Below are 20,601 nucleotides of genomic sequence, written 5' to 3' on the forward strand. Positions count from 1 at the left end.
CCTCTCCATCCATTTGAAACCTCCTGGAGGGCAGGCTTTGGTGTTGAGCACAGGGTCTGACACAAAGAAAGTGTTCCATTTCAGTGCATGTCTTCAGGATGATAACAGTGTTCTCTCAATTTGCTGGTGTGTCCCAATGAAAATGACTGTTCTCATGAACTGGGATCTCCCTCTTCCCTTCTCTTCCCCTCCCCTCCCCTCCCCTCTCCTCCCCGCTCGAGTGCCCGTGCAAGGCAAGGAGGAAGGGATTGAAACCAGATTTGCCAAAATTCTTTGACCTGTTTCCATTTTTCGATCAGGCCCTGTGTGAACACCCCATCAAGCTCTCTGCCACCATGTTCATATCTCAAATGATGCTATCTGGTGGCCCACATCTCCTGCCAGAGACAACGCCTGCTCCCAAAGATTCCCAGGCCACGTCCCACCCTGTTTATATCTGTGAGGGCAGGTTGGGAGAGGCAAAGTTGGTTGTCCTTGAAGCCTGGATTTTTCCTTTTTAATCATTATGCCTGGAGAACATTTTTATGTGCCTCTTGCCACTCCAGAAACTTAGTGTTGAAATCCTTGGCGATTCTCTGAAAAACGGAGCCTCAAGAGGGACCGAGCATGCCCGCCCACTCCGCACACACATTTCCTAAGCACCAGAGAACTACACCTTGTCCTCAGGGTAGGAGCTGCTCAGGAGAATGGCACAGAATGTTCTAACATCCTTTTCATTGTTATCTTGAAAGAAACAAATGAGCTGTGGATGTGGCTGCTGTAGCCTTTATTTTGACTGAGTTGATTGGTCACTGGAAAAACACACCACTAAATGAATATACACTTATATATTCATATATAATTGATATGTATGTGACTTTCCCCTCCCTTTTGTCACCAGCCATTTATCTTAAATATCTATTAACAATCTGCAAATCATGTAGTTTCTAATTGCATTACCATTTAAAGGAAAAATGTGTAAACTGCCCCCCCTTCCCCCCATTCATTCCACCCAATCCCTAGGGAAACTTAAATTCTTAGAATTTGGATCCTAAAATTTCTTGATGAAATGGATACAGTGACAACACTGGCACTGAGTGTTTGTCACCAAAGTGTAACTCTCTGGAGCGCATGTAGGAGGAAACACAACTGAGGGTATTTCTAATCTTCCGTCATAAGATTTAGAGTGTGGGCTGGATTGTGAAAATAGGCAGGCAGTGAGGCGCTGAGTATAAAGGGGCTTTGTACTATGTGTGAGCCCCATCTTTAAGCATGCCATGGAGCTTCTGGAACATTCACTGATGGGGATAATTGCAACAACATAAAGGACTGGGCGTGTGTTACAAGCCTTTTTCCCTCATTCAACTTTGAGCTGGATGTCCTTTTGGTGTGGACCCCTCCCCCTCCTCCACATGCACTCTCCACCCATATTCACTCAGCTCTGTGTTTCGGGGTCAGACCTACACAGACACATGGATGGACTCCCCAAGCCGCCGACTCCCATCTGGGTCAGGCCTACGAGTAACATTGGAAGGGGGTGGGTTATCTCCTGCCTCCCCCCGCTGTGCAATCACTGTGGGCTGGTTGTGTCCCTTGACTGAAGGTTACAACTAGAGTCAGGCTGTACTGTCTACACGACCGTCTCTCTCTTCTCTCTTCTCTCTTCTCTCATCTCCTCTCCTCTCCTCTCCTCCTCTTCTCTTCTTTTCTCCTTCTCCTTCTCCTTCTCCTTCTCCTTCTCCTTCTCCTTCTCCTTCTCCTTCTCCTTCTCCTTCTCCTTCTCCTTCTCCTTCTCCTCCTCCTCCTCCTCCTCCTCCTCCTCCTCCTCCTCCTCCTCCTCCTCCTCCTCCTCCTCCTTCTTCTTCTTCTTCTTCTTCTTCTTCTTCTTCTTCTTCTTCTTCTTTTCTCTCTCTCTCTCTCTCTCTCTCTCTCTCTCTCTCTCTCTCTCTCTCTCTCCTCTCACTAAATAGACCAAATAAATCACGATGGCTGTGCTTCTCCTGACATGCTTGGAGGAGGGCCACATAGAGTTTCCCTCAACATGTTCTAGGCACAATCAGGGCTCAACACAGAAGATTGTGAATTCAGAGGTCAACACTCTGGACCCCTGAACCAGAGTCAAGGTGTGCAAAAAGGCAGTGCTCCTATGATTTGGGGTCATATGCATACTTCCTTGGGTCATCAGTCAAGTTAATGTGATAGCCCGAGTGTAGTTCCCATCTGGCTCTCAGAGGAGAGGAAGAACATGCAAAGACAATTTAGACTTGTCATGCAGTTCACCAGGGCATGTGCTCCTGTTGGTTAGTGTCAGTGTAGACTCCCCAGCTAGCCAGGAGTTTTGAGCTCAGAAACTGTGGCTTGTGTGTAGTTTTGTGTTCCTCTGCAGGACCTCCCCCGGTGCCACGCACCTGAGAGCTTATGATATGACAGCCAATTGGCAGCTATTTGCCTTGTGATTTTTGAAGGAAGGCACAAGACCATTTCCTGGGGCTTCAAAGAGGCAGCCAAAGAGGTACTCATGTTTAAACTCAGATGTAGAGGAAGAATTACTTTCCTAATTCTAAAATTATAATTCTGCAAAGTCAAATCATATCCTATATAATAAAAGGCTAATATGCAAATCGACCGAATGGCAGAACAACCAGTCGCTATGATGCACACTGACTACCAGGGGGCAGACGCTCAATGCAGAACCTGGCCCCAGCCCACAGGACCTGATCGCCCAATTGGGGCCTGCCAGCTAACCTCTTGGTCCTTCCCCCGCTCTGGCAGGCTCTGATTTCCCAATGGGGAACAGGGAACTGGGGGTAGGCAGCAGCAATGTGGGCGGCGCCAGGCCAAGACAGTTGTAAGTGAGCAGGGCCCGATCCCCCCGCTGGTCACCCCACACACAGAGGGCAACCGGTGTCGGCAGCAGGGAGCGGAGCCAGCTGCAGGCAGCCAGGGAAGATCAGCCCTGATGGCTGGCCAGGCCTAGGGACCCTACCTGTGCACAAATTCCGTGCACTGAGCCTCTAGTTTAAATAGATAGTTCTCAAATAAATAAACCTAAGGGGAATGTGTCAGGTACTATATATTGACTGCCTGAACTCCTTTGCTCTATATCTACTACAGAACCTGGTAAATCTGGAAAAAAAAATTAGTCTAGCTGGTGTGACTCAGTGGTTGAGTGTATTCCCATGAACCAGGAGATCATGGTTCGATTCCCAGTCAGGGCACATGCCTGGGTTGTGGGTTCAATCCCCAGTATGAGGCATGCAGGAAGCAGACAACTAATGATTCTCTCTCATCCTTGATGTTTCTCTCTCTCTCCCTCTTCCTTCCTCTCTCTGAAATAAAAAAAAAATTTTTAAAATAAATTTGAAAAATCACTCTTCAAATACTCTTGTAGCTAGGAATGACCACATGACTCATTTCTTATAAATAAGGTGTAAGTATTCCAATGGTACCGTCAGTTTTCTTTCTTTTCCTGTTTGAAATGCACACATGATGGCTGGAACTCTAGCAGCTGCCTTAGGAAGCTGAAGTGACAGTAAGAAGGAAATGACATGAAGACTGTAGAGATGACCTTGATATTACTAAGCCACTGAATTAATGTGAGCAGCCAACTACTTCCAGAACTGTGTGTGTGCATATGTGTGTGTGTGTGTGTGTGTGTGTGTGTGTGTGAGAGAGAGAGAGAGAGAGAGAGAGAGAGGATTCACCCTTCTTTGTTCATTTGCTTATTTCTTTGTTAATTGGTTATTCTGTTGCTTATAGCCGAAAGCACTCCTCTTTGATTCAGTGAATAATGTCTCAATAAAACAGCTTCCTTTTCTCCAACATCCTATTTGCTTTGTAAGTTGAAGTCTGTGTACCACAGACTTTCATTTTTAAATGAGAAGACTCCATTAAGATTAATTTGAACCCAATTGACCTCAACCCTGCCTAATGCCCAAGACCTCGTTTTACCCTCTTCTCAGCAACTCCTGGACCCCTGGAGAGCTGAAGCGTGTTGGCATTTACCACACTCTCCATGGAACTGGCATTGCATCAAAGGCTGAGGCCGAGAGAGAGAAAGCGGGCTTCAGATGGTACAAAGAGGATATTGGCAGTAACTGTCATGTTTGGAGAGATTAATCCAGGCAAAGCATTTTCTAATCACTAGCTCGACACACCAGGTCTCCAGGAAACAAGCATTTTATCCCCATTTTACAGATGACAATCTGAGGGTCAGGGAGTTTTCATGATTTGGCCACCATCCTGAGGCTGAGGAAGGATACAGAGACACGTGGACCCCAGTGTCCCAGCTCCGGTGTAGACGTCTCCCTGTGAGATGAAGAATTCAGTGTAGAAACCACTGAAGGAGTTTGTTTTTCTCATCTGGACGTCTGAAGATACCAGCAGACCGGGCCAGGTGCCAACGCGCGTTTAAGCAGACTCTGCATTACACCTTCAACGTGTCTAGGGTTCAATCCATGGAGGTTCAGAGGATGAGGGTTTGGGGCTATTGAGAAAGTAGCTCTCCACTCTCTAATTTGCATGCTGGATGCCTATTGAAAGTTGCTATGGTGATCCGTTTGACCAGAAGTTTCCGCTGAATCATCCCAACACATACATAAAAACATAAATGTGGTTTGAGGACCCGGAGCCCAGAAGCCGGGGGAGATGTCTCCCGTTTTCAGTTGTGACTCACTCGCGGTCATGCGTGGGCCCATCTGTGAGGAAGGCGAAAGCTCTGCGGGCAGGTGTCGCTCCCAGGAGAGGCTTGTCTCTGCGGGACACACTGAAATTGCCTCTGGGCGACCTGAAGTCAGGACACACGAAAGCCCACCCCTGGGCAGTGCCCTGCTCCACGGGGTCCTCCCAAAGCTGCGGGTGTTGTCAGTAAATGTCCCTCCTGGAGACCCCGAAGAGCAGAGGCTGCGCTGGGCACTGGAGAGCTGAAGGAAGCAGAAGAGAGGGGGTGGGGACTCTGGACAGCAAAGAGGAAAAACCAATATATGGGCGTGCTGTCCAGGCCCTGCTGTGGGCAGTGGTCTGTGGCAGGGCCTGCTCTAGAGGAACTGGTGGCGGGACTCGGTGACATTAGAACATGGGACTTGGAGCACACAGACCTGGGTTCAAATCTTCTCTCTGCCCATTGCAGTCCTGGTCGCAGGCCTTGGCAAGTTTCTGAACGTTGACATTGATTTCTCTGGGCACAGAAATGTAGAAAAGAACACCTCATGCGGCTAAAGAAAAGAATGCACAAAACAGAGTCTAATACAGAGGCACGTGGTATATCCTCAGCCAGTTTTGCTTTCTTTTCTTTCCTCTTCACCAAAGAGATCCAGCTAAATGACACTGCTGTTCTTGGCTGTGAACCAGGAGTTTGGTCACAAACAGTTAATGGAAAAATTATATAAATATATAGAGATACACACACACACACAGATTTAGAGCTCTAGAAAAATACCCTTTGTTTTTTCTTTTGAAGTAAACATTACTTGGCATCTGATCTTCATTTGATATATGTGCTGTGCAACTACATGAACATGCATATGGCTATCTTTATAGATAAACAAATGTAGATATGTAGAGAAAGAGTCTTTTTTTTCCTACTTGGAGACATTTGAGTGAGGCCAGTGGCTGTTGGGGGGTGGGGGGAAGGTTTGGAACAAGACAATGTGGAAGAATTGTCAAAGGAAAAAGTAGTCCAGGGCAGACAGAATGCTGTTAAAGGGGAGATATTGTAGTTCAAATTGACAGGGGTTTTTTGAAACTGTGTAACACATTACATTAGCAAGAGTGTGGAAGGACAAATACAGTCTTTTTAGAAAATACTTTGTCATAGCCAAACCCTAAAATATTTAGACCTTTTAGCCTATGTATGAGTCTGGGTTCTTTAATGAAATATATATATATATATTTTATATCTATATCTATACCTAAACCTATACCTATATCTATATCTACTAGTGCAGTGGTTAGCAAACCGCGGCTCGCGAGCCACATGCGGCTCTTTGGCCCCTTGAGTGTGGCTCTTCCACAAAATACCATGTGCAGGTGCTCACGTACAGTGCGATTGAAACTTCGTGGCCCATGCGCAGAAGTCGGTTTTCAGCCTGGGCGAGTCTATATTGAAGAAGTGGCGTTAGAAGAAGTGGGGGGTGTCGGTCGGTCGGTCGGTCGTTGGTCGAGCGATGGGAGACCCCCGCAGGCGGGCCATGGGATACGCAGCGCAGGGAGAGGCGCGCTCAATTCATGCACGAGTTGAGGATGGGAGAGTTGAAAGGGGTAAGTTCGACCTCAGCGAACGTATCTCAATCAAATTGAGGATGTTTTTAGCAAAGGCCAGCTTAGGAGTACCCTAATTAAGTTAATAACAATGTACCTACCTATATAGTTTAAGTTTAAAAAATGTGTCTCTCAAAAGAAATTTCAATCGTTGTACTGTTGATATTTGGCTCTGTTGACTAATGAGTTTGCCGACTACTGTACTAGTATATCTATATCTATAGACATATACCTTATTGAATAATCATATATATATATATATATATATATATATATATATATATGTGTGTGTGTATATATATACTAGTATATATATACTAGTATATATATATACTAGTATATATATACTAGTATATATATGGAGATTTAGAAGTTCCTCTGTCTGCTGTCTGCAACCTGGAGGCCTCAGCTGGAGTCCAGAAGCCGGAGGACCCTGGGAGCCGAGTATGTGCATCCTAGGCTGAGGGTAGAAGATGCTCTCAGAGTTCACACAATGAGACGGAAAAGGGGGAGCACATTCCTCCTTCCCTGCCTTTGGTTCTGTCCAGGGCCTCCGTGGAGTGGATGGTGCCCACCACATTGGGGGCATCTACTTTACTGGGCCCAGGAGTCAAATGCTAACCTCATCCAGAACCACCCTCACAGACATCCCCAGAAAGAATGTTTAATCTGGGCACCCCCAGGCCTGCTCAAATTGACAAAATTAACCATCCCAGCCTAGTAACCCCATGGTTTTATATTTATCATAGAGAAATGATCAGATATTCAGCAATTGTACAAGGATATAGAGCAAAGTGGTATGCATATTACTGGAAAAACTGGAAAGGATTTTAATGCCCCCAAATAAGCAAAATAATCAAATAAATTATCTTATAACCACATGATTAAATTGTATGTGGCTGATAAAGACATTCTTTCAAAGAGTAGTCAATGGCCTGGAAAAGAATTGATGGTATATTACAAAGTAAAAAGTTGGATATAAAAAGTAGATTCAATCTGCTTCCAATTCCATTAAAAATATTTTTAGTTATACATTTGCATATTTGTATATTTTTGTATATTCATTACAAAAATAACTTAGAGGAAAACACTATGAACAACCACTGTTTCTATGTAGTCTTCACTTTATTCTTTCTCACTTTATTCTTTCTCCTTTTTGTATTCTCAAAGTTTCTGTAATGAGCAAAAAAATATCAGAATCATAAAAAGAAGAGTTAGATCTGATTTACAAAAATGCTCAGGAAGTCAGACTTGAGAGTCTGGTCATTTTTCTTTAGCACAATCTTTCTTTACAATGCAGTTGGGGCTGCCCCCGAAAGGGGAGGCAGCAGCAGTGCGTGGAGGGTCAGGAAAAAGTGCTTGGGTGCGCGGCCTCTGACCCCAAGGACAGCACAGTGAAGAGACAGCCCGGTGGGTGCGGCAGGCAGGGATCCGTGCCCACAGTGCGTGACAGCTGTCAGAGGGCGGCTGAGGGTGCGTTAGCCTCTGGAAGACTCAGAGCCCGTAGCACATGCAGTGACTGCTGTGGCTTTGGGCCTTTGGGGGTGCATCTTTGACCATGAAAACAGATTAAAAACTAGAAGCTCCCAACGCCCTGACCTTAATATGGTCCCTATTTTCTCTGCTTTGATGGCGCCTCCATTTCCACACTCCTTCCCTCTTCTCTGTCGTCTGTGGTGCCACAGATTCACCTTGCTCTTGGCTCCAGGGCTGTTTCTACTCACACTGGGTTCTGTATGGGACAGCACTGTCCCTCTTTTTCCTCCAATGTCGTGTGTCCCTCATTGTAATGCCAGAGGGTGGCAGGGAGAGAGGGAACAGGCTGCACTCACCACGGGGATGTCTGAGCCCTGGACTGAGGCTGCGGAGACAGGCAGGAAGGCATCAGAACCATGGTCAGAAGAGCAGGTTTGTTTGTATCTGTCTCTGCCCCCCTTCCAAACTCTGTGGGCTTGAATAGGTATCTTCTCTGAATTTCAGTTTCTTGACCTGTAACCCAAAGAGAAAAACATAGGCTTATCATGAGAATGAAATGAGTCTATTCGCAGCAGTAATGATGAGAGCTGTAATCATTTCCTACTGGTGCCTAACTGATACCACAAACTTAGCAGCTTAAAACAATACCCACCTCCTGTACCACAGTGTGGAGGTTTGAAGTCTGACTGGGCTCAGTTGGGTTCTCTGCAAAGGGGCCTCTACGAGGCCAAAATCAAGTGCCATCTGGGCTGAGCTCCTAACGGGAGGCCCCGGGGAGACCTGCTTTCCAGCTCATTCAAATTGTTGGCAGCATTGATTTCTCTGTAGCTGTGGGATTGAGGTCCCCATTTCCTTGGTGGCTGTGGGCTACAGAGCAGGGCACCCTCAGCTTCTGAGCAACACCTGCATTCCTGGCCACACACCCTCTACGCCAGTGGTTCTCAACCTTCTGGCCCTTTAAATATAGTTCCTCATGTTGTGACCCAACCATAAAATTATTTTCGTTGCTACTTCATAACTGTAATGTTGCTACTGTTATGAATGGTAATGTAAATATCTGATATGCAGAATGGTCTTAGGCGACCCCTGTGAAAGGGTCGTTAGACCGCCAAAGGGGTCGCGACCCACGGGTTGAGAACTGCTGCTCTACACCTTGAAGCCAGCAGCAGCAGCTCAAGCCCTTCTTGTGCTCTGAAACTCTCTGACCTTCCCCTCTGGTTCCAGCTGGAGAAAACTCTCTGCTTTCAAAGGACTTTGGAAATTAAAGGTAGTTCAGGTAAATCACTCAAGAACAACCCAGCCAGTGTGGCTCAGTGGATGAGCATTGACTTATGAAGCAGGAGGTCACGGTTCGATCCCTGGTCAGGGCACATGCCCGGGTTGCAGGCTCCATCCCCAGTGGGGGGTGTGCAGGAGGCAGCCGATCAATGATTCTCTCTCGTCATTGATGTTTCTATCTCTCTCTCCCTCTCCCTTCCTCTCTGAAATCAATAAAAATATTTTTTTTAAAAAAGAACAGTGCCTGGCATATAGTAGCTGGCATATAGTAGTCAATGATCAATCAAGGTCAAGTTTGGAGACAAATATAGTGCACAATACATAGAAAGTTCTAAATAGACTTATGTGGAATAACAGAGAGTGAATAAATGCATGAATGAATGAGCAAATGGCAAACAATCCAGCAATGAAAATAAGAGTCCCTATTTTGGAAGGCAGAGGCAATCAGCGAAGGGACATCTCCAACAGTGCGGGGATATTCCGACATGAATCCCATCAATCCACAGGAAGTGAGGATTCAGTTAACATGGCTACTAAGTAAGGTTTCATCCCGCAGCCTGAGAGCACCCGGGCGTAGCTCCTGAGCCTGCTTTCTCTTCTCAGAACACACCCAGCTCCCCGGCCCCAGGAAGTCTTACCAGGGACTAGAGCCAAAGGAGCCAAATTCTGCCTCCAAGCACTTTCCCTGAAGCTTCAAATTGCTCTTGGGATCCTTACGTTCCTCCAACACAGACTCTGCGCTAGGCACCCAGCAACCTTCCAGCCGGAGGGAGGGGCAGGGAGGCAGGCGCTGGTGGGCCTCTGGCTGGAGGGAATTTGGTGGTTATGCCCTTAATGGCTCAAATTATTATAACCTGAAAAGTTGTCTGAGAATTATCAAATTATTATTAGTAGCTCTAATACCTGCTGACCAACCCAGGTACCAAAGAGAAAGAGAACGAAGATGAAAACCTGGTATCTGATGGGCGAGATATTCCTGATAAATGTACAAGCACCCCAGCTTCTAGACTTCCTCCAAAGAGTTTTTATAACTCCCTGGAAATGTTCTAGCATTGGATTTTAATTAAACACTTAATATACATCATGCACATTTACTAATTCTGCCCAGGCGAAAAGGATGAAATCTTGTGTTTGGACATCTCCAGCTAAGATGACTCCTTTTTTCACGGGGGTAACTAATGGGGCCTCAGGTCGCTCCCCGCCAAGTCTGAACAGCACTGCAGGAGCTGGGAAGCATCCTGAATCGGAAAGGCTCAGAGCAATTGTGTTAATTTCTGCTTCTTAGACTCAAGCCTAAGACGAAGGCTATAGGAGGTGAAGTTGTTGACATTAAGGCGAAGCACTTACAAATGAACCCTTATCATAGGGTCTCTTTCTCTGATCCTGTGTTCCCCCATCTGTTACCATGGCTACTCTAAAGTTCTGATCTTTTGGGAAGAATGAGCCAAGCAACCCAGAAAAAATACTTTGTAGAAATGCCTCCCTAAGGGGCAAGATCATACTTACAGGCCTGACCCAGGATGGCTGGGAATCCCAATATAAGTTGATATTGACCCAAATTCTGGAAGAATGAGGAATTTGGCAAATCAAATATTCTTACTACCTGCAGCTCTATCATGAATGTTTTGGATTCCAACTTTCTTGTTAAAACGTCTTCTAAATTCTTACGGGTCTTATTTCCTACCTTAGATAAAAGGCTTTCTCTGATGAGCAGGGACTAGAAATGCCCTTGGCTATTTTCAGCTCCAATATTCATTGAACAAGACCATAGCCATACACAGTGGTCCCCAACTAGATTATTTTCTCTCCCCACCCCCAAAGGACTTTGGCATGTCTGGATATATTTCTGGTTGTCACACTGAGGAGGTGGGGGGATGCTGCTGGCATCCAGTGGGTGGAGACCAGGGATGCATAAATATGTCCTACAATTCACAAGATAGCATCCACCACAAAAAAATTATAATCTTCAATGTCAGTAATGCTGAAGTCAAGAAAGCCTGGTACAGAGGTGGGAGAGGGTCTGCAATACAGGTTCATATATTACGTGATCAGCTAGGAGAGATTCAAAAGAAACAAAAAGCTCTTGATATAAGAATCTGGTGGGGACTCTGCTATCAACCAGCTGCATGTGAACATGTTAATATATTGAATCCAGTGCACTTGCTCATTCATTTGGCCAGCTTTGTGAAGAATGGCATTTTCTAATCCAGGCAGGAGACACAAGATAAAGGCCATGTGCAAAGGCTCAATGCAGGAGAGAGCCAGTGTGCAAGGAAGGCCAGAGTGACTGGAAACCACTGAGAGGGAGTGAGAAACAGAGGAGACCTTTCCAGACCTTCTAGAGCCAGTGGTTCTCAACCTTCCTAATGCCGCGACCCTTTAATACAGTTCCTCATGTTGTGGTGACCCCCAACCATAAAATTATTTTCGTTGCTACTTCATAACTGTAATTTTGCTACTGTTATGAATCATAATGTAAATATCTGATATGCAGGATGTATTTTCATTGTTCGCGACCCACAGGTTGAGAACCGCTGGCAGGAGCTGTGCTCTTATTCTAGGTGCAATGAACTATTGCAAGCAGTGCGTAACAAGGGACATGACCCAGATCATGCTTGAAGTACTTTGCCCATGTTGTTCACGATGCAAGTGCTAAAGGTGTCTGTTGGGTGGTAGACTTTGCTCCCTGATGCTGTGGTGAGGAGTCCTGGCAGGAAGAAAACACTCAAGAGGCCATTGTGTGGTCTTGGATGGGGGACAAAAATGAAAAGGTGGAAAACAGGCAGTTCCTCAAACAACTAAACGTGTTATCAGACAACCCAGCCAGTCTGCTCCTAGGTATATACCCAAAACAAATGAAAATACACGTCTACCCAACAACTTGTACACAGCTGATCATGCAGTACCATTTCTAATGGCCAAAAGGTGGAGGTAACTTTAGACGACCATCAACAGATGAGTGAATAAACAAAATGTGGTGCATCTATCTGAGGGAATATTACCCAGGCATAAAAAAGGAATGGAGTACTGATGCATGCTACAACATGGATGAACTTTAACCCTTTTCGGTCCAACATCGAGGCTGACTCGACAGACCAGGCGCTAGTAGCAGGTCCAACGTCGAGGCTGACTCGACAGACCAGGTGCTAGGAGCAGGTCCAACCTCAAGGCTGAGGTCGACACCGCAAACCGGTTCAACATTCAATCCCGTCAATTAATTTGGACCAGACTGTTTGAGTTCCAAAAATAAAATTGGACCGCAAAGGGTTAAACACATTAGGCTAAGTGAAAGAAGCCAGACACAATGATCCATTGATAGGAAATATTCAGATTGGCAAATCTATAGACACAGAAAGTAGATTGGTGGTTACTGGGAGAGGGAAAATGAAGAGTGTCTGCAACTGGGTACAGTTTTTTGTGGGGGGGGGGTGAAAATGCTCTGGAATTAGAGTGATGATGGTTGCAAAATTTGTGTATGTTTTAAAAAAACATGAAATTGCACACTTTCAATGGTTGAATTGTTGATTTTCTGAATTGAATCTCCATAAAGATGTTTTTTAATAACAGGTGATGGATGCACAAAAATGGGTGAGGATGGACTGAGGGTGTATTCAAGATGGGACCCAAGCACTTTGGAGACTGATATCGTGTGAGGGAGGGAAAGAGGGCAATGGAGGCTGCCTCCTGGTATCTCAACTGATGTTGCTGCCGCTGCTTGTGACGATTCCTTTCTGCCATCATCTTGAATAATCTCATGATGATTTCCTCAAAATCTACCTCTTCCTTTTCACCCATCGAGTGTAAAAGGGTGGGGGGTACCTTGAGGTAGGGGATTTGCTTTTTTAGAGAAATCAAAAAACCTACTTCTTGGTGACCTTTTTCCTCTTCATCACCAGACGACCTTTAACCCCATGGATGCTTAGGGCGCAGGTCAACAAAGTATTGAAAATGTGGCAGGTCTTTCATCGAAAAGGATGTGGTGCGTTTTAATGCATTTGGCTTCCCCGGGTCACAATCAATGTACAGAGAGAGGGCTACGGGCCTTCCTTTACTTAGAAACTTATCTTAGCTTTCGTACACCTGCGAGTGTGACTTCTGGTAAAGTCAATTAAAAAAAGAACATTCTCTTGTGCTGATGAGAAATGAAGATAGAAAGAAAAAAAAAGACCCACAAACGCTTAACATTAACATTAGATAGCAAGTCCTCTTCTCATTTTTTTTGGTGGATGCATTTTAATCTGCTTTAAATTGTAGTGGCAAATAATGAACATGCTTTTGTCTTCATGGGAATGTTCAAGGTTGGGGCAGAAGTCGACTTTACTCATGGGATCCTGAGACAAGGAAATTCCCTCCGGCCTCAGGGGCCACCCAAGAAACACACTCTCTTATATTCATAGCGATATCTAATTTCCAAAGTTATTGACTTTTCATTCATCCATTCCTTTATTCACATAATAAACCAGTTGCTACTACACTCATTTGCAGATATGAGCATAAGATTCCATCCCTGACCTCAAAAGCTGGCAGGTATATGAAGAAAAAGACAAATAATAGTCAATGATAAACTCTGTAATAGAAGGATTCACAGGGTGATATGAAAGTGGGCACGTTATGAAGATTATTAAGGTGGGCATGTTCTTAAGATGCACATGGTCTTTTGCTGTTTGTCTCTATAACCCATACTTTGGGGGTATTAGAAAGTAAAATAAGTGACTTGGTTCATTATTTTCTTCCCCTATATTCATAGATCATCTAAAGTCGGCCCTAGAATTAAAGGGCCTGGGGTTACTCTCTTAGGATGTCTCAAGGCTTAGGTTAGACCTCAAGGCCAATCAACCAAAAGCCGTGTGGTTTTGGTGGCACCATGCCCACCACCAGCCCCCTCCACTGGCCCTGGCTTCCCATCAGGGGAGACAGAGAGGAGGCGGGTGTTGTTTCCCAAGCCTGCACCTCCTCCCCACACGCTGCGCCCCCGCCCTCGCTCTGTGCAGTCATCTTGGCTCCTTGGTGTGGGAGGATGTTCACCACAGGCTGGTCTGAGCCCAGGCTCCTCACCCCGCAACACTCCCCCGCAGCCCTCTGGGTGACTCGGCGCCTGGGGAGGCTTCTGCCTCACGTGTCCTCCTTTCCCAGGCCCTGCTGCCCCCACCTCCTTGGCAGGTGGCCCATCATGGTTGACCGACAGTGGGTCTGTGATTTTTTTTTCTTCCTGCTTGGGCACAGCCAGGGTGGGTACGTCAAGGGAGAACCCAAGCTGTGGTCTCCCTCACCATCCCAGGGCCCCTCCCGACTTCCTGGCTGCTGGCTTCAAGGCCAGGAAGGAGCTGCCAAGCCATCCCATCTGAAAAACCAGCTTGTGACCAGCAAACTGGACACATTTAATGCAGGGGTCACCGAGAGAATAAACTGGGGACCCTGCCGAATGTCGTCTTCGCAGAGCGACTGTTCCCATTGCTCTCAGTTTCCAACCCGATTAGGACCTGGCTCGTTCGTTTCATGCTCTGCACAACAGCTGGGGTGAAAGGTCACTTTGGTATATATGATTTTGTTTCTCTCTTTCTGAGCCACAGAACTTCCTCCAAGGAACAAGCATTAACCCCTGGTTCTCAGAAGCAAAACAAGCTGAGTCACACATTTCTATGAATTCTCTCCGATGATTAGTAATAATAGCAGTAGCCCTATTGATTGAGGGCAGCTGCCAGACTTCACAGAGCTGAGCTGTAGTGGAGCCTCCCAGAGACGTGGGGAGCCCATGTCAGACCTAAGTAAAGGACGTGGCAGGGAGGGTACAGAAGAGAGGCCGTGCAGTCTTGTGGCCAGAAGTCAGCAGAGCCAGGATCTCGTCCTGGTCCTGCCAACCCTATTGTGACTTGATCAAGACTCTTCTTTGCCAAAGGAAATTCCAAAGCACTGTTCAAAGGAGCTCTGAGCTTTAGTGATAAAATGCCTCTTGGTGGGTAATCTGATTGACACTAACAGAGATGATACTCAAACAGATATATTGACACCTCCCAAGGCCTCCCCAGATAAAACAAGATGGAAAGCAGGAATCCCTTCTGGCTACAATGTGCCAGGCACAGCCTGGGGACACTGCCATGTGCTTAGAAATGGAGATGAGAAATATGGACACACATATAGATTTGTAGACTAGGTCCTTTGACATAGCTCCCACGTTTTAGAAAGAACAGAAGCCTAGAGAGCCAAAATGACTTTCCCAGTCTATCCTGAACAGCCTATCCATCAGGGTCTAAGACAGGGGTGGGCAAACTTTTTGACTCGAGGGCCACAATGGGTTCTTAAACTGGACCGGAGGGCCGGAACAAAAGCATGGATGGAGTGTTTGTGTGAACTAATATAAATTCAAAGTAAACATCATTACATAAAAGGGTATGGTCTTTTTTTTTTAGTTTTATTCATTTCAAACGGACCGCATCCGGCCCGCGAGCCGTAGTTTGCCCACAGCTGGTCTAGGACAACATGTAAGTGCCGACTCCCTTAGAGCAGTGAAAAAGGTCCTGTCTCTGAATATGTTGTCAATAATTCCTTAACCCCATCTAGACTAATAAAAGGGTAATATGCTAATTAGACCAGATTGACCAGAGGTCTTCTGAACGTCCTTCAGGATAAAGCCTGGTCCCGGCCCCTGGGGGAAACCGCCCTGGAGGCAGGGAAGCTGCCTACAGTCGGGGTCCCGGGTGCCTGCAGCTGGCCAGAGGGAGGGAAGCCCGGGTTCCAGTTTCCTGTGGCTGGCCAGAGGAGGGAAGCCTGCGTCTTGGGTGTGGGGGCCGAGGCAGAGGCGGTTAGGGGTGATCAGGCAGGCAGGTGAGCAGTTAGGGGCATCAGACAGGCAGGCAGAGGCAGTTAAGAGCAATCAGGCAGGCAGACAAGTGGTTTGGGGCGATCAGGCAGGCAGGCAGGCAAGCAGTTAGGAGCCAGTGGTCCCAGATTGCGAGAGGGTGCAGGCCGGGCTGAGGGACCCCACCCCCCATGCACAAATTTCATGCTCTAGGCCTCTAGTAACATATATAAAGATGTATGGCTGTAACACCTTCATAGCAGTAATCTTCAACACAGCACAGTGCCCTGATCCAACTCTGTCATTTTTTCTCATACCCATCATAGTGTCTCTGCTCTCTGTTCCTGTAAAACACCAACATGGGCACAATTATAAGTCTGGCTTTATTTTTCCCTGTATCTTTTCTCTTTCCCTTTCATTGGTTTTGTAGACCTTTTCACTTCCCAACTTCTGGTTGCATAATGTAAGAATTTGTGCAAAATCTATATAGAAAAGCATTTTGCAATAAGGGCACTTTTTGTGAGAATATATCACTGTATTTGCAGAAATTAGGGGCCAGCCAGTTATATTTTATTTCTAAGTGCTAGGGAAGGTTAGTACAGTGCAGAATAATGGGAGCGTACATCACATGGCACCTTCTGTTGTTATACGTGAGTACCTTGGTTTCTAAACTGGGTTCAAGAAAACACACCTTTGAACCTTCAAGAGAATATTCAATTCCATCCAAATCAGTTGGCTCTCACAATAGGGGGACCAATGAGAATAGGCCGATTGGTGTGGACTTCTGTCTGTGAGGTGTGTTCCATCAAGGTGAAGCCTAGTGAAGGCTCACTGAAGCTGTTGGAAGATATTTTATTCTCCAGGTGGAACTGAATAATCACAGTGCATTTTATGTGTAGTAGATTCCCCTGGAGATATAATAGATACCAGTGAGGGAAAAATAACATTCCATGAGATTTTCACTTCTGGGAAACCAAAACATAAAATATATTAAGTGCTGGGGAGAGGGGACATATCCACAACAATCACTTCCTTTTCTGTTCAGACGCTCAAGTTTATTCTTACTTAAAACAGGAGGGAAAAGAACATTGGTCCTTTTTGTCACCAATAAGCTATTCACATATATTCTGAAGGGTTGGTGTTCTTGTTGTGTCTAAGAGGCAAAGATATATTTGTGCCTAAAAAACATTGCAAACAAGTAAAAAAAAAAAAGCTACTATTGCCTCAGTGGCCTTTCACCTGTCCCATGGGGCTCCTAAGAAAGGGTTGCACTCTGGACATAAAAATGGATGGATGGATGGATGGATGGATGGATGGATGGATGGATGGACAGGCAGATGGAATGCTATATGAATGAGTGACAGGATTATTTCTCCCTTAATCTACCCAAATAGCACAAAGCCTGATGTAAACAAACTTTCCATAAGTGAGGATCTGATACTTGGTGATCTTAATAATGGGTCAACTAGTCACCGCCCTTTTAGGATTTGAGCTTAAATGGAACTCAGAGTCATCTGACGCACTTTGATATTTGTTCATTCATTAAAACCTAGGAATTCAGAAGCCTCACAGGTGTCTTCATGCATCAGTGAAGCACATGACTAGGGACTTGGGGATAATTTAAGGATCCCTACTATTTCAAGACATTTTCTGAACATTCTGCCATTAGTAAGATGAAACCCAAGAGTGAGGCTATGACCAATGAAAGAAAACTTGCCTTCTCCCAAGCCTGTCATAAGATAGTGTAGAGAAAACAAAGCCTAAGACTCCTGCTGGGTCCCTCCAATCCCTTGCCCACCAGGCTTCATATGTCCCCAGGCCTGAATCACCATGAGTCCATAATTTGCAAGTGCATTAAACTCATGGAAAGATGATGCCAAAGGAACCAAATATGTCCGATGAGTGTGGCTTAGTGGTTGAGCGTTGACCTATGAACCAGAAGGTCACAGTTCATTTCCCAGTCAGGGCACATGTCTGGGTTGCGGGCCCAATCCCCAGTAGGGGGTGTGCAGGAGGCAGCCGATCCATGATTCTCTCTCATCATTGATGTTTCTATCTCTCTCTTCCTCTCCCTTCCTCTCTGAATCAATAAAAATATATTTAAAACACACACGCACACATACACACACATATGCACACACACAAAACAACAACAAAGGAACCAAATTAGAACCAGAAAATAAAAGTCTGGTGTTCATGCTTCCTTTCGCAGAGAAATTGGTCCCTCCCTTGGTGCAAGTCTCTCTTGGAGTCACCTGAGCAGGTGATTTCTTAAGGCAATATAAAGCCCCAGATACCACTGAGATCTTCACAATCCTCTACAGAGGAAAAGGTCCTAACATATTGTATCTCTTTAGTACTACGTGCCTTGGGATGTTTTCTCTCCTTCTTGGCCAAAGCCTTTCTAGATAGTAGTCTTAATTCCCATTCTCTTACTGTGATAGAATTTAGTACACAGACATTTCACGTGGGACCACCTAGAAGCCATGTGCTGGTTTGAGTTAGCCTGAACCAGGACATAGTTTATGTCCTGGCTTATGGTGCTCACAGAATCCTGAGGGAAATAGATGAGTACAAAGGCAATTACAAAGGCTAGCAGGAGGGGTTCTCAAGGTGGAAATGATCTGTATCTTGACTATGGTGATGGTCACTCGAACCTACACATGCAATAACGTTGCATATTATTCCTTCAACTGCAGGCAGAACTACAATCACCTCAATTTTTTTCATTAAAAAATATACAATTGCGCCGAAACCGGTTAAATTCATGCCAGGGGCCCTTTGAGCACAGAGTGAAAACAAACCGCCCCTCTTGGATTAGGGAGAAGCAGTCAAAGAAGGCCTCCCCAGGAAGGGGGTCTCATAGGTGAAGTCAGCCAGGGTGAAAGGAAGGGTGTGGGAAAGGAAATGCAGGGTGGGCAGCATCTGCCCCTGCCTCTCTCTCAAGCCAGCTCTCTCACTGGTCTACTGCTGCCTCTCTGCTTTGAGCCACCTTCTAAAAGAAGGTCTGGCCCAGCCAGTGTTGCTCAGTGTTTAAAAGTCGACCTGTGAACCAGGAGATCATGGTTCAATTCTAGGTCTGGGCACATGCCTGGGTTGTGGGCTTGATCCCCAGTAGGGGGCGTGCAGGAGGCAGTCAATCAACGATTCTCTCTCATCATTGATGTTTCCATCTCTCTCTTCCTCTCTCTTCCTCTCTGAAATCAATAAAAATACATATAAAGAAAGAAAGTCTGTTTTAATCTATATTAGTCTCCCCTCACCCCCTGTCTTTTACAGGTCATTTAATTGTGGAAGAAACTGGAATGTTTGTCTTATAGAATTTCCCATTTTCCAGATTTTCATTACTAGTTCTTTGTGGGGTCTGCATTATGTGTCTCTTCCCAGCAGTTCCTGTAAACGGGTAGTTTTGTTGTTGTTGTTATTGCCATTGTTACTATTACATGACTACTAAATCATCCCAGTGTTGTTGAAAAGGTAAGAATGTGGGCAATAATGTTCTAGTAGTCGGTTGAATTATGGTAGCATATGACTTTAAACCAAATCTTTCCACCCTGTCACATAGAAAATGGATAGCAATCTCATGTTGGTGCCCAAGTTTGGGAAGTGATTCCAGTACAAAGAAAATGCATGGACTTGTGCAATGGATGAGCATATCTGGCACAGCAGCTCCATTCAGCTCAGGGAGTTGCTGGAAACGGACCTTTCTGACAGTAAATTCCAATGAAGTTGGTGGGTGTGATATTAATGACTAGACTCTTAGTCACCACAAGGGAACTGAAATCAGACGACAGAAGCATGGTAGAGGGAGGCGAGATGTTAGCAATTCCGATTGCAGATGTGAATGTAATTTCAGGCTGTTATTATAATTGTTTCTATGCTTTGATTAAATGCCTCTCATAATACTAGGCTATAAGGTTGGAGGCAGGAATGAAGTGAGGAGATCCCAGGGTTTTCATTTGCCTTCATATCTGCGCTGTGAGAAGGTCAAGAGAGGGGACGTGCTCATCATTAAATAAAACACAAAATGATCACTTCTCAGCACACCCTGGGCATCTTAACACTCAAAACCAACCTGCAAACAGACCAATGCATATTTGTGTGTTGCAAACACAAATTTAGGGATAGTCACAGAAATTTCAAAAAAGAAAAGGCATTTTTTAGAAAGAAGGGGGAAAAGATTAAGTCACGAAAGCTCTGTATCATTCGAATTTGCCATTTAACTCCTTTTCCACCTGTCTATAAAACAGATTTCCTTGGATCTTTTACACTGAGAGTGTCCAACAGGATGGTCTTAGGGACACAGGGGCAGCGTGACATTTTTAAGTTCCCACCACTATTGGAAGCCAGAGAGCTGGAGGTCTAGAAATTTCAGCTCACCTGATCTTTCCTCAGTCTTCTCCTTTTAATATTTGTTCTTCTCGTGTGACTGAAACAAACATAGGAATGTAAGATGATGATGTTGCCATGGCAGAAACAGGATTATCTGATCAAAGGCTTCACACGGTACACATAAAATGATTCAGCTGGCCAACACTCATTCAACACCTCTGATGCTCATGCTGGTGATGGATGTTATAGAGATGGATACAAAGATGGAACCAAGGCCTGTCATGTAATATGATACCATGTGATATGATACCATATGATATATGATATGATGATATACAATGCTATATTATAGTTATGTTATTTATTATACTAGAGGCCCCAGTGCATGAATTCATGCACAGGTGGTGTTTGGCCAATCGGGGGTGGGGCTGGCCAGGGGGAGGGGCCTCAGGCAGTTGGCCGGACAGCCCCACCCCCTGGTT

The 20,601-nt window shown here is 45.4% G+C and overlaps 1 long non-coding RNA gene across 1 annotated transcript; it reads right to left on the minus strand.

Annotated features, from left to right (window-relative positions):
- Positions 1–16,049: 16,049 nt before the first annotated feature.
- LOC102424177 lies at positions 16,050–20,181 on the minus strand. The gene is made up of 3 exons (XR_002828824.1): positions 20,168–20,181; positions 16,479–16,695; positions 16,050–16,131 (listed from the first exon to the last, which is right to left on the minus strand). It is a non-coding gene; the product is annotated as an uncharacterized LOC102424177 (long non-coding RNA).
- Positions 20,182–20,601: the final 420 nt, after the last annotated feature.

The sequence above is a fragment of the Myotis lucifugus genome, unplaced genomic scaffold, assembly GCF_000147115.1.
Source record: "Myotis lucifugus unplaced genomic scaffold, Myoluc2.0 scaffold_35, whole genome shotgun sequence".
Lineage (NCBI taxonomy): Eukaryota > Metazoa > Chordata > Mammalia > Chiroptera > Vespertilionidae > Myotis > Myotis lucifugus.